Consider the following 15,360-nt stretch of genomic DNA (forward strand, 5'->3'; position numbering starts at 1 on the left):
AAAGTAGTATTGAACTAGGCTTGTTAGGACAAATAAATGGATTACTTTTTTGCTTCTCTCCACAAAATAATAGCCGATATATAAAATGAAAAAATTAACAAATGTAAAGACTTGTATCAATACGAACTAGACAAATGTCAATTGTTTAGCAAATAACCCAACAAATTGTTTAGTCAATCTTCTTTATTCGCTCGATGAAAGTTCACATCGTCCGAAGCATGAAAGATCTCTAGTAGTATTAGGGCTTATAAAATCGAATTGAACTTTAATTTAGATAAATTGAAAATAAATTGACTAATTATTTTGTTTGACTTAGTTTGATGTTGAAAAAAAAAATCAAGACTATAATTGGATTGGTTTGATTTAAACTACAAACAATGAGTCAGCCGAGACCAAACAAACCCGATATATATATATATATATATATATATATATTTATATTTTAAAATTAATTTTATGTTTAAAAGTATTTACTTTGATAAAATTTCTAAATATTTTATACATATATTTTCAAATTTTTATCTTTAAACATATTATTCAAGTTTTTGAGACTTATAATTTTGAATGATCCAATAAAAGTTGTAGTCCATAGATATTAGTAAGAAAATTTTACATAAATTTCATAATGTTAAGAGCTAATTATATCATGACTCTACTCTTTTTCAAATTACAAAAATTTCTTAAATTTGGTGGAATCAGTATAAATCCCAAAATGTTTGATACATCACGTTTCGATTCCAAAAAAAAAATCCTCAACATCTCGATGCATCGCATCTCAATTTTGGATACATCACTCAATGTTCTAATACATTGCGTAAAGTGATGTATCAAACTGATACATCACATAAAGTGATGTATCTGAGAATAGGAAAGAGTATGATTTTTATATTAAAAAAAAATGGTAGGAAATTTAGAGAATATGGTAATAAGTGGTGTATTTAGGTAATTTTTCCTATTAGTATCTCTAATAAAGCCAAATCAAAATCTAATGCTAAATTTTTTTTGAAGAAAAATAAACACAATGAATGACAATAATGTTGAATATTTATTTTAGTCTTACATTGATTAAGACATTTAAAATACATGACTTAATATTAATTTTTTTTAAATGTTTAAACATTTAATTAATACTTGTTAGACTTATTTTAGCATAATTTATTACTTTTAAAATATGATCATTTTTAATATGATTTGTTAATGACACAAATTAAAAAAATCAAGGTTGAAAATTTTATGTTATGCTAAATTTATTTGATTATATAAATTTAAAAATTTAATACAAATATTTAACTGAATATTTAAAAATTTTTAATCCAACTCAATCATGTACATTTTATTTTTGATATTACTTTTATCAGGCGTTGGATTATTAGTGGTTATCTTTAAATTTATAGGTCTAAAATGTCAGTAACGATTCTTATGGTACCAATATCCCCGTTCTAACCGAAATTCCATTTTTGTGCTTTGAAGTTTGTAGTAGGCAAAATTCAATTATTTTGTATAACTACATAAAAGTAAACATTTCTTATACATTATCGTATACCTTATATAAGACTAGTCCCTCGGCACAAGTATTGCATGTGTGTCCTATGTTAATTAGTACAAAAAAATTAAATGATATAAATGATATTAAAATTTGCAAGTAATATTGAGTAACTAAATTTTGAAAAAGAAGTATAATTGTTTGTCCTTATACACAATCAATTTAATTGTGTATATGTGATATTTTTCTTATATAATTTTATATATCTTATACGTAGTACAACATGTCTCTTATTATTTTTTTTTTAATATTTCAACAAACAAATAGTTTATATGTGACATAATTATTGTTGATTATGTTTGCAAGTGTTTCACACATCTTAAAATTTGTATCTTGTGTAAGAAACTGTAACCACATCATATTAAGAAATTGTCGCCGAATAAAAATTGTATTTCATGTTATACAAATTCGGATCAACATATGTTTCTTTAAGGTAGATAATGTATCATTGTCAATTACGTGGATACATTTATTTGTGATGGAGATAGTAATAAAATGACATTAGAAAATTTAATCGATATATAAAACTCCAATTGCATGTACAAATTTATTTGTTTGATTCAAAATTATGAGTCCTTTCTAGAAAATATTCATTAAATTATTTAAATATAATCATATTACAGAATATAATATAATCGATCTATGCTCACGACTAAGAAACTTGATATAAATGATTGAAATATTTAAAATATTTTATTTAAAAAATATTAAGTGTAGCATCCGCTCAAAGAAATAATAATTTTGTATGAAACTAATGTCTATATCATTAATACTACTAAAATATGTCATACATATCACTATTTTCTTACTAATAACATTATACTTTTGTAAAACAAAGATGTACCTATTACTTACCTGAATCTTAGGTAAAAATCTGAAACAAAAGAAAAATAAATAAGAATTAATAATTAGCAAAAACAAATCAAGAAAAAAAATATTAAAGAAACGTAAATACAATAAATATCAAGAAGTATATAGAGGGGATAAAAAGTAAAAAAATGATAACATATTATAATTTATATATATATAGATTTAATGAAGTTAACAGTTCATAAACCTAACTAAAGAGATTCCATGCCTCAGTAGTACCATTCAATTCAATTTAATTTAATTAAATATACGTTTAGAAAACTAAAAAATATCTTGATGCTTAGAAAGCTGATCTTGATGCTTAAAAATCTAAAAAATTCTTAAATGCAATATTGGGGGAGGTGTAACTCATAACTAATGAACAAAAAATTAACTTTTGTGTTGGATTAGTAATTAATAATTAATTAATATAAATAATTTCCAACATTTTAATTTAGTGTAGGGGCAAAAAGTTAATCCAACTTGCACTTTGGTGCTTCTCACTTAATAATAATAATAATAATAATAATAATAATAATAATAATAATAATAATATGAAGATGTTTTGAAGATAGATATAATTCCATTTCACAAAGTAAAATGGAATTGTTAGGTATCTTTACTTTTTTTGGTGTAAACAACTATGTATAGAAGATGTAGATCAAATTATAGAATTACTAGGGAGCATATAGTTTTGGTTAGGGCTGTAAATTTTTGAAGGTGGCCACCATGTACTTAATGCTGAAAAATATAACTTTATCAATGTTATATATATATATATATATATATATATATATATATATATATATATGAATAATTTACAACATTTTAATTTAACATAGAGAGAAAAAGATAATCCAACTTTGCACTTTAATGCTTCTCACTTTTAGTAATATATGATGATATGATGATTTACATAATTGTTATAAAATATTATAGTGTGGATGTCCACTACACCAAGAAGTTACTCACCCATTATCTCCACTATTTTTCTCATTATGAAGATGATTATAACCTCCACTTTTATAACCATTATTCTTTTGTAACCTTTCACTTGCATAATCCCCCATTATATTCATGTTAATGTCTTGTTTATGACTAACCTTTTGTGTCCCTCTATGTTACACTATAAATAGAGGCATAAGGGTCATAATGTAGACTTGAAGATTTGTTGAACACTTGGAAATTTGATGAATAAGAAAAACTCTCATCTTTTATCTCTCTATTTCTATTATTTTATCTTCTATATTTCTTGTCTTATTTTGCTTTAGTTTTACAACAATAATATATTTTCAATAAATGTATGAAGTTGTACAATTTCATATATGCCATGTGTATAAACATTGTTGCAAAAACCAAACATGATGTGTGGTGCAGAATGCTTCACCTTAATCGGAGTTTTTGAATTTGAGTTCTAGTAAGAATTTTTTTTAATTGGGAGTGTCACTTCTCGAATAGGTCTATAGTACATGATCTAAATTTAATTAAAACTTCAATATTGACTCCGAACACCAAGTGAAAAAAAGAAAAACATTGTTGCAAAAGAAATTCAGTATGCATTTGTAAATTAAAAATATGACTACATAGATAAAGTATTTTGTGCTTTCATGTGTATTATTAAAAATAAATCCCAATATTTATTTATTACTGCAATAATTTATAGTTAATTAATTCCCCCCTTTTCTTGTACTTTTTTCTTTTTTACATCCCCCTCCCCCACACCCCACCCACCCCTTACACTTACTTCAAGAGAATGTATTGTCGTTGTATGACACCAAAATTGGTCTGCCAATAGACGGGCCAGAGGTTAACGAAGGATACTCAAAGATTTTACAAAAGAAAAAATGGAGATGACTGTTTTTGGAATAATATAATTTTTTCACGATGAGTGTTGATTGATATTCTACGCAATATGTGGCTACACAACAATTTTAGAATAAACTCAAGTTTTTCTTCTCTTATAAACTCTTTAAAGTTATAGTCAAGTGGTAAATATATATTTATTTATTTTTAATTAGAGATTTTAGATTTGAGTGCGATTCAAAATATAGGCAAGTAATTTTTCTCCTGAATATGTGGAGTTTGTCACTTTTTCAACTTGCTCCAATAATGTGAACAGTATCACACATTTTTGGGAAGTGAAATTAGCACTACCTTATAATAAGTTTTTTTTTTCTGCTTTATTTGCCAAATTTTGGTTAGGATTCTTCTACCTTTGGATATACTATAAGAAAATTGCCTCCTAAGTTGGAGTTTATTACCTGTTTGGGGCATGTGTTTGCCTAGCCTTGTTGTTCCCCACCCAATTTATCTCTTGCAAATAAAAGAATGTGTTTGGTATAGAGGAAAAATAAAAATATTTTTAAATTTTTTTTATGTTTGTTGGATGGTTGAAATATTTTTTCTAGAACAATAATAAGAAAAAGAAAACTAATAAGAAATATGTTGAATTTCTTGATAATAATAATAATAGGAAAAATAAATTTTATAAATAGTCATCCAAACTTATTGTCTCCTCCCCATCTTCTAACTTATCAGCCCTAATCCCCCCTCTTGATTTGCATTTTAATCAACTTCTAAGAAAGATTGTTAAAGATTCAAACTCACAACTAATGGAAAGGGAAGGCAACCAACCTATTGAGTTGCATTGCTCTATGTGTTAAGTAGTGTCACTTTATTATATTTTAACCTTTATTTTAAGTCTGTTATGCATACATATTTTTTTAAAAAAATTTCCTAACAAGATAGTGTCATGTGATACCCTTCAACATAATGTAAATCCGCCCATGCTTACACCAATCATCCTAATAGTGTTTTCCAAAATTACATACAGATATTGTAAAGAATTTTTAGCTTATGCATCAATTATTTTTAGTAGAAAACATTTGAATTTCCCAAAAGGGGAAAAGGTGTCATCCATTGCATGGGCACTAGGACCCATATGGGCATGATACAAATTACTGAATCCAACCATTTGTAGACTATAATATATACACTAGAAAATGCAAGTTGATATTGAATTTTTGTTAATGAGTAGGGGATTGACCTCTTTAAATAATGTCCATGATTATCAAAGAGACTATACATACAATTGCTCTCTCTATTATGATCAATTTGCTCCTAGTATATATCAATGAATAATGTATTTGAGGTAAATATTAAAACTATCGGTTTATTTCAGTGGAATTTAGGATTTCTAGAAATATTGGTGCACCACTAAAAATTAACGAAAAAATGTATTTCGTGGGAATTACCTCAATAATCATAAACTACGTTTCTTACTAGATATAGGCCACTTTGTTACAAGTTATATTTCCTCTATTGTTGAAATTTTCGAGTTCATATCGACAAAATTGTACGTCATATTGTTTGTTAGTTGATAATATCAATTAGCTAGGCTGTTATGTTTGAGCTCAAATTGTGGTTGTGAGATTTGGGTGATCATGGAAATCAAATTAGAAAGGTAGTTTATTATTATTGAACAAACTTAATTAAGAAGTGGTTAGAATTTCGTATATAATTTTTGAGAGAAAGTTTGAGCGCATATTTTTATATAGTTATTGAAAATAGTCTACAAAATTTGAAGTTGTTTGTGAAGATTTTAACTACGGAAGATTGAAAAAAAAATAATTAGTCATTATAGATAGAAATGTGTATCACACTTTATTACAAGAGTTTGTGTATTTTATTTTAAATATTTTGTCTAAATATAATAAAATCTCTTATGAGATTTGAAATAAAGTCAAAAAAATAAATTGCGATAGGCACAAGATCAAAATTTGGGGACCAAATTTAATAAATTATTGGTATGTGAAAACAACCAAAAAAAATGCTAGTAGTGAGATTTAAACACTAAAGCACTTGAGGTTGCGTGTTTTTGCTTTTTTAATGTACCTGAAACTCGGGCTAACATCAAATCGTCATGTCAATGTTGTCCGTAATATATTATTTAATCACTTAATTATTATTTTACTTGTATATGTTGTATAATTTTTCAACGTATGAGTTTAGCCAGCGCTTTTATATGCATGTAGGTGAATAATACAAGCTAAGATTATTAAATGATATGGTACAGTAGATAAGACTACTTCTATAACTAAAGATCACCGGTTTAAATTTTGGATATGAAAATATTCCTTAACTCTCACCCAATGGTAGTCTTACATAACACAAATTTAAATGAATTAAATTTTAATATGAGTATCGAATATCGAATTAAAAACGAAAAGAAAAAGAATGGTACTAGCTTAGTGGGGATTGGAATTGTCAGAACGAGTGAAACTTGGCCTGGGCTTTTGGGTACCAAAAGGAAAGTAGCTAGCTAATTCTACTACGTAATAAATAATAACCAACCTATAATTTAATGGAAGTTCCATTCAAATGACGTTAAAGGTCTCAGGTCTGTGCTGTTCCTCAACACAACTACTATTTTGTTTTCTTTGAGTAGTTTTTTTTTTTCATTTGATGTTCAGTAATTATATTTGAGTGTGATTATATTTGGATTTGCACTGAGAAGTTCTATATTGAAGGTAAAGTGCCTCCTAACAAAAATGACATTGTATATCTGGGGGAACTCAAACTCGAGACCTAAACGTAGAGCCGTCAAAATGATTCTACCCCATGAGGTCAGACCAATCCAATCTGTATAGGATGTTTCAAGTCCTTTTAAACCTAGGGCTTATAAGCCCGGCCCATAAAAGCGCTTGATCCTTGAGGCTTGATAGAGGCCGGACTAGGATCGTCTCAGGGGCCAAATTTTTTTGTTAGGATAACTTATAATAATCTAACTAGTATATAATCTAATTACTTAAATACACAATGTGTTGTAATATTATCAATATTATCAGATTTCTGTACGTCAAGATACATATATCTCGAAATATATGGATTCAAAATCAGGTTAATACTAGATACGCTCTATCAAAGTAGATTCACGTGTATCTATGATGCATTGGCAAAATCTCGCACCCTCTCCCTCAACTTTTGCTTATCACTTACTTATTACGCTCGTCTATCTGATATGTGAGATACATGCTAATTAAACTAGACTTTTTGCTAGTGTTATTAAAAAAACGCTATTGTTTGTCATATTTGATTTGAAAATCTTCTCATTTTTCTAATGTTATAGAATTATAAGTTTAAAAGAAAAAAAATAAAATAAAGAAGATCTAGCCCGCCCCAGCCCTCGGCCCTTCAAAGGTTGGGTTGGATTGAGCATATTCAGGTCCTTCCGAATAAAGGGTTAGCCCGCCCCTGCCCTTCAAATTCCTTGGCTTGCGAGGCTTGGGCCAAGTGGGTTCTGGGCCGGCTCTTTTAGATAGTTCTACCTAAGCGTTTCCTAATAAAGATTACTTTGTATCTAGAAAAAATTAAATTCGAGACTTTTTAAAGATTGAAAAAATATTTATGAGTTCATCGTAGTTCTCTTTCTGGTTTCTTTGACAAGTTAAGGTCAAACAAACATCTATTATGATTCCACTGTTTTCTGTCCAATAGACCAAAATGGTTGTGAAATATATGGAATTGGTCCCCTACCATGTCAGATATCACACTTTCTCCTACTGTTGGAAAAACAGGAGGCTTTGTTCAATTATCTTTATTAGTCAAATGTTTTACTGCCACATTTGTGTTCATTTAACCATACATGGATGGATATTTTTACATTTATTGACTTCATTACTACATATGTATGGTATACTCAAACAATTTTAAGGTAATGTTATCATTAAGTTTTTAGTAAATTTGAGGTTATAAAAGAAAGTTACATGACTGTAAATTTTTTAATTGAGTGATTTTCTGTGAGGAAAAAAATCTTAGTTGAGTGTCCATCGATATCATAATTTATTCAATATTCACTAAAGATTTCTAAAAAAAAAAATAATTGAGAAATTAGTAGTTCTTATGATCTTTTATTTGAGTAATGTCCGTTTGGTTGTAAATGTTAAAATTGAAACTTGAAAAATGAATTTTTAGAATTTAAAATTACGTTTGGACATACATTTTATTTGGACTTGAACTTTTCTAACTGAAAGTAAAGTTTCTCATCTAGATTATTTAACTTGAATTCCTTTTTTTTTTTTTGGTAAAAAAAAGAGTAGATTTTTATAATTTATGATCAAACAAATATTTGACGACAAATTTCAAAATATAACCCGAAATCTATAGTCAAATGCTAGTGAAAACTATTGATTAATGTTTTGTTATATTTTGAGAGTAGAAAATCATGTCTTTTATAACGTGCCTCGAATGGGTTATTTAATTTACAACCAAACTTTATACTAAATCACCCCAAGCCCATCAAATAATACAATGCAATTACATGTGTCTGATGATGTATATAAGCCCTCGTGACTCTTTTACCATCAAACATTTCTCTTCGGGAGTGAAACTAGAATTTTAATTATATTAACATAAATATATAGTTATAAAAATTTATTAGGTTTGTTCGAATCAGCATACACAGGCTATTAACTTCACATCTCTCGGCCTGTCGAGACTCGGATATTTAACACTGGCAATATAAACACAATATCAGGTAGAAGCGGTGCTGTAGCTAGCTAGTTCAGATGTGTCTAAAAAAGGACCATTAAATTATGGTCAAACTGTGAAGATATGAACTTTACTGCTATGTAATAATACAGTATACTTATATTGCATATTGATTTTAGGGTGAAAATAATTAACCATATATATCACAAAAGCAACCTTTGAAGGACTTGAAAAGATGATTTATAATCTTGGAAAATGAGCTCGAACCTCTAAGGTCCCATATGATTGTTGCTTATTAGAACATATTATCTCTACTAGGGTACCCTGGACGATCTAGGTAGGGCTAGTATATTATGTCTATAATTATTTATCTATTTTAAAATTGATATATCTAATAAGGAAATAATATTTGTCATAATAAATTTATCATTTTATCGCTATTTATTGTGAAATTGATTTAAATATTTAGAATTTTCAAAATGTTCTATCTTTTTTAAAATAATTAATTATGGGTATAATGGGGAAAAAAATTCTTTCATAATTTATGAAAATTGACAGGTAAAAGGAAATTGGACAAATAATTAAAGTCAAATCAATGTGTAGAATCTCAAACGTAAATTAACAAAGTTTTAAATCCTACGTACTCTATTACATTGGGTTAACGACATGATTAAAATAACTCCGAGATGTGCACTGACCCATATGAGGACGGGGACAAATAGCACATGCATCATGCACGATACAAGTTTGGAAAGCGAGTGGAACAGTCGGAAATTTTTCGATGATTAGTTGGATTTTTGATTAATGAACAGTTTTTTAAATATAATTTGTATCAATTTTATAGTGTTAAGAGCTAATAAATTATTTTTCTACTCTTTTCGAAATTATAAAAATCCCTTAAATTTATAGAATCCGACTACATTACTGAACATTTGAATACATCAATAGAGCCATGTATCTAAGAGGCAAGGGTATATCAAAGACGGAATAGGACAATACATAGGAGAGAGATGCATTCGACAGAGGGGATAGGGATATATCAGAGAGTGGATAGGATAATGTATAGGAGAGGAATGTATACGAAAAGGGTGGAATGTATCCGAGAGGGGCGAAAGGGATGTATCAAAGAAAGAACAAAACAATACATAGGCGAGAGATGTATCCGAGAGGGGTATAGTGATGTATTAGCTAGAGGGAAGTGATGTATCCACGAAGGGATTTTTGAAAAAAAAATAAATGATAAAGATTTTAGAGATTATAGTAAAACAAGATATGTATTCAGCTAACTTTTCTTTTTGTAATGACCTCTCTCCTAACCGTCAAGTGACTTTCAATTTCTCTCGTCAAAAACTCTCTACTGCGTTGATATTCAAGGAATCCGACATTAGTAATATACAAGAAAGACCTGCTCTATATCTCCAAGACTTCGTGGTCTTTTTTTTTAATATCGCTTTCTATTCTACTAATATAATTACTAAAATTATAAGATTAAAAGAGTATTTTATAATCAAATATATGGAAGTAATTAATTATCTTAATTATGATGAAGATTTATCTCAACCATTAATTTAAATTTATGACATATATGTGTCTTTCATCAAAACGTATCTAGGATTTCGGCTAGATGGGTGCATAATTACGAAAAATGTATCTTAAATATAATTTTAATCGATTTAACTTTTTGGTTCTTCATTTGAACCATAAAATTTTAAAAATTATAGGTCCAAAATTTATAGTACTACTAATTTTATATTTTAATATATGCATTTGATTTAATTATATAAAAATTTTATAGTACTAATTTTTTTTTAGGAATTTTCAATGTAACATACTTGAAATTTTTTAAAAAATTAACGGGAAAAAAATAAAAGCAAAATTAGTTGAAACGTCAAAATGTAACTAATAACTACTTGGAGAAGTGCTACTCAAAAAGACAAATGCACTCAATCATCATTATTTTATTATATGATACTTTAAACATGAATTCAACACCCCTCTAAATACACCTCTATCTTTCATCCAATAAGAACTTGAGATACATGAAGAGAAATGAAATGATCATGATTCAGGAGTCGATTCATCTAGATTAACTTCCCTTTTTTTTCCTTTTTTTTTTAATCATAATTGATTTATATTTTTTCTTGCTAAAGATTAAAAAAGTGTTTGACAAAATTAAAAATAACTTAAAGTAAATTTAAATAATTTTAAAAAAAAATTAAATCCAAAAGTCATTTAAGTTTAACTTTTTATTCTTTCACTAGTTTTCTTTTTCAAATCAAAATACAGAGTGACTCTAAATCAATGATGTGACGTATATTTACATAGAAAAAGATGCATATAGTATTGTCGCAGAGGCAGATCCTGGATCAAGAGTTTGGGAGTCCTTAATCAATTTTATTTGGAGTTCATATATATCTATCTATCTATTTATCTATCTATCTATCTATATCTATATCTATATATATATATATATATAATTTTCTAATATAAATATAAAATTTACAAAAAAATCAATAAATTTATTCGAATTTATGAATTCTACCTAACTCGCTTTAGAGCATGATAGATAAAAATAATATTATGACTTTGACTTGTTACCAAACACGTGAGACAAAAATTATTAATATTAACTTTTTTTAGTATACAATCAACTACAACTGGATAAGGCATGAGATGAAATACACACTAATAATGGTACTATTATGCTAAAAAAATATATATTATAATACACCTTGTGATGGAATAAGAAGCTTTTACATTTTTAATTCTCATTTCTTATGTACAGCTCATGACGAGAACTCTTTGATTTAGATATATCAACCACTTTTATTCTTATAAAATATACTATTCAAAAATGATTTTGACATTTAGATTCCATTGGTTGATTCATCCTATCCTTCATTTTTTATTGCTCAATAGTTAGAATATTTTAAAATAAATTAGCATGCACTTCAATACCAAGACATCGATCTACTTTGTTCCTATCTATTAGTACTAAAACTAAATTGATGTTTTTCTATGCGATATTATATCACAATATGGTATTATGAGATAGAATTAGTGTTTGGACATGTGTTTTATGTTGATTAAATTTCATGATTTCATTTCATCATATGTGATTCTATATTCTTCTTAAAAAACTATGATATGGGAATTTCATATATGGAAGATATTTTTAATACAAAATTAATCTATGAATTTATATTTTGTTAAAATAACCCCATATTTATATTTACTAATCATTTATTTTATATATAAATAAAATTTTATAATGACTCGGTATTTTTTAAAACTTATTATTCTCACCGACATAAAATTTATTATTCTCACCAATATATAGTCAGTTTAACTCACATCAATCGATTGTTGAGTAATATTGAAGATTAGTACACTACAATTTATATTCAATTTTTTTATTGAATTAAAGTTTGATGAATTAAAATTAGATGAAACAATTACTTGAGTGGAGAACAAATAACAATGTAATAATATATTATGCGATTTTATAATTTTTTGTTTATTTGGTAAGATTGGATAAACAATTGAAACTATTTTAATAGTTTTACAACTTATGAGATTCTTATGATTATGAGAAAATATACAACATTAAAATTTCATATCGCAAATGATATCATACCATGTAATCAAACACGCCTGAATAAACTAACAAATGTAATAATAATAAGATATGGTTGTATATGAAAAAAATTAAATCTCATGACAGAATTGGATGTATTATTGGTATTGATTGAAATTACGTATGCTCCTATTTATAGGAGAGAGCAGCCGCCTAAGTACATACAACCAATATAGGTAAAATGAGAGTTATATTCCATTTATACATAATAATACAATACTTAAAACTTAGAGCATGTTTGATATTTGCCAACTTGCCGTTGAGAGATTAAAAAACACCTATTTCGAGAAAATAACATTTTTATTAAAAAATTAAGTATTTAAAAAATCAGTAAATTATTTTTAAATGAAAGCGACTACATATTTTTTTGTTATTGAAAAGAAGTTAAAAAAATTGTTTCTTAATTATTATTTTTAAGACTAGAGTACCCCTGGCGTATATACATATTTATTAATATATCTGTTATTAATTAATTAGTATATAACATAAGTTTGGTTAAGTTTGATTTAAAATTTATTTTATTTTTTGTTTTGTGTATATATATCATTTTACGTATTATTTTGTAGGATTAGAAACGATAACGACAATGCATTTGCGGAATTAGAAAAAAAAAATGATTATATTTACTTTTGTGGTACCTTTTTTTGCACGTGGTGATTTAATTTGTGGAATAATTTTAAAATTTATTTTACTTGGTATTTTTATTATATTTAAATCATCATTTTACATTAACTTTTAATATTATTTTTTCTGAATAACATTAACAAAAATAAAAATGTAATTAAAAATCTTATAATGGATATTTGAAATAAAATTTTTTGATAAAATAATCTTAATATTGAAAGAGTATTGATATTTATCTTTTTCATAAATTTAACTATTCATAGCACATTTTAAAAATATTATTTAAACGCAATCTGCTTATCAACTCTTTTTAAATATATTAGACAAAGGCAAGTTGTTTTTTTCAAAAACATTTTCTAAAAAGCTATTTTTTAAAAAAGTGCTTCTAAAAATAAGCAAGTTTTAACATCAATGTTAATACATGCTTTAAGAGTCTGCTTGACATTGCTATTCAAAATTATTTATTTTTAGAATTATTTTTTAGAAATAGTTTTTCAGAAAATTGTGTTTTTTCAAAAACAATTTTTGTTTGGCTAATTTATTTGAAAAAATATTTTTAAAAAGCAAACTGCTTTTGACTGACCTTTTTACTAAAAACTTTTTTTGAAAGTCAAATTACGAAAAAATTAAAAGTACCCATATACTTTTAATATTAATATTACTTTAAAGCAACTATTATAAATATCTACTATAAAAAAATAATTTAATTTTTATTTTTATTAAATTAAAATAAACATATTCATACTTTAAAGGGAATATTTACTTTTTTTTAGATCTTACAAAAAAGTTTGGTGTTACCTTTTTTTTTCTTTCTAATTCTACAAGATAATACGTAAAACAATATACAAAGTAGAAATTATGAAATAATAATACATAAATGTAAAATAAGATAAATATGAAAAATAAAATTTAACAAGAATTATGAGATATGTTAATTAATCAATAAGAGATATATTGAATTCTCAATTTCACACTTATAATTGATTGGATTATCAATTGCACATTTAAAGTGCAGAGCTCATTGCGGTGTAAGACGTCCACACCACGAGAGACATTGCAGACTCCTATTTGTCTTCAGTTTCGCACGTCCATCACAAGTAATTTAGCCTATGAATCTAGTAATCACTCAAACATGATGTGAAGGCTAACTCGAAGTGTGTGCCCCAAGTCGCGGACAACAAATCTTCTCCACCCGATTCATAATAGTAATAATATTTGTACTTACTCTCTTCCTTCATTAGTTTTATTTGTTCAATATGAAGTTTGCACGCTTTTTAAAAAATAAATATTGATATGAAATTTAGAGAAAACAATCAAAAACTCTCCCCCCCCCCCCCCCCCCCCGACCTTTAATATATGAATTCTCAACTGCACACTTGTAGTTTATGGAAGTTGCATCACCCCCTTTGACTATTTTAAAACAAAATTATTTGCTCCTTAAATGTTGAGGTTGCAAAGAAGATGTGTGTCACTCTCCGAGCCTAGACCTTGGTTGGGACTGACACTCGAAGATTAGTGAAAGACTTAATCACAAGAGATAACTCAAGAAATAACTTAACATATATACTTAGCCAAAATGACAACTCAAGTCTTAATTGTTTACAAGTGAAATGAAAAAACTAAAGAAACTAATACAACCAATCTATGAAGCCTCTAAAATTAAAAGGGATGTTGGAACAGGACCCCTAACCATCCTAACAACTGAAAACTAAAACTATAACTGAATGATAAACATGTCCTCCTGAATGAAGGAAGGCTCACCAACTGGCTCTGAGTTGCTCACTAGATCAACGGTAAGCCGGATGTTGATCCTAGTTACCTGCGTGTGCATCATAAGACGATTCAGGCCAATTGACATTAATGCATTGAAAATACGAGTATGCGAGGTGGAATGCTAAAACAACTTAAGCTTGAAAAGGAGTAAGAAAGAAACACTTACCTTGGCTTTGCTCAACTCATGGATACTCAACTCAATATAAAGTAGTAAAACACATGCGATACACACACACACACACACACACACACACACAACAATCACTATGAGCCTAAGTGATGGTACAAAATTTTACCTAACGCTGTCGAGGACCATCTTATGTCTTGCCATCGGTATAGGACCTTACTTAACTTAGTGGATTTATTAGCTTAAATTATGTGATAATCTAAAAAGTATGATCCTTTAATGTTTATGAGAGGCATGGGACGCCAGGCACCAAACTTC

Source organism: Solanum lycopersicum, chromosome 3, assembly GCF_036512215.1.
Source record: "Solanum lycopersicum chromosome 3, SLM_r2.1".
Classification (NCBI taxonomy): domain Eukaryota; kingdom Viridiplantae; phylum Streptophyta; class Magnoliopsida; order Solanales; family Solanaceae; genus Solanum; species Solanum lycopersicum.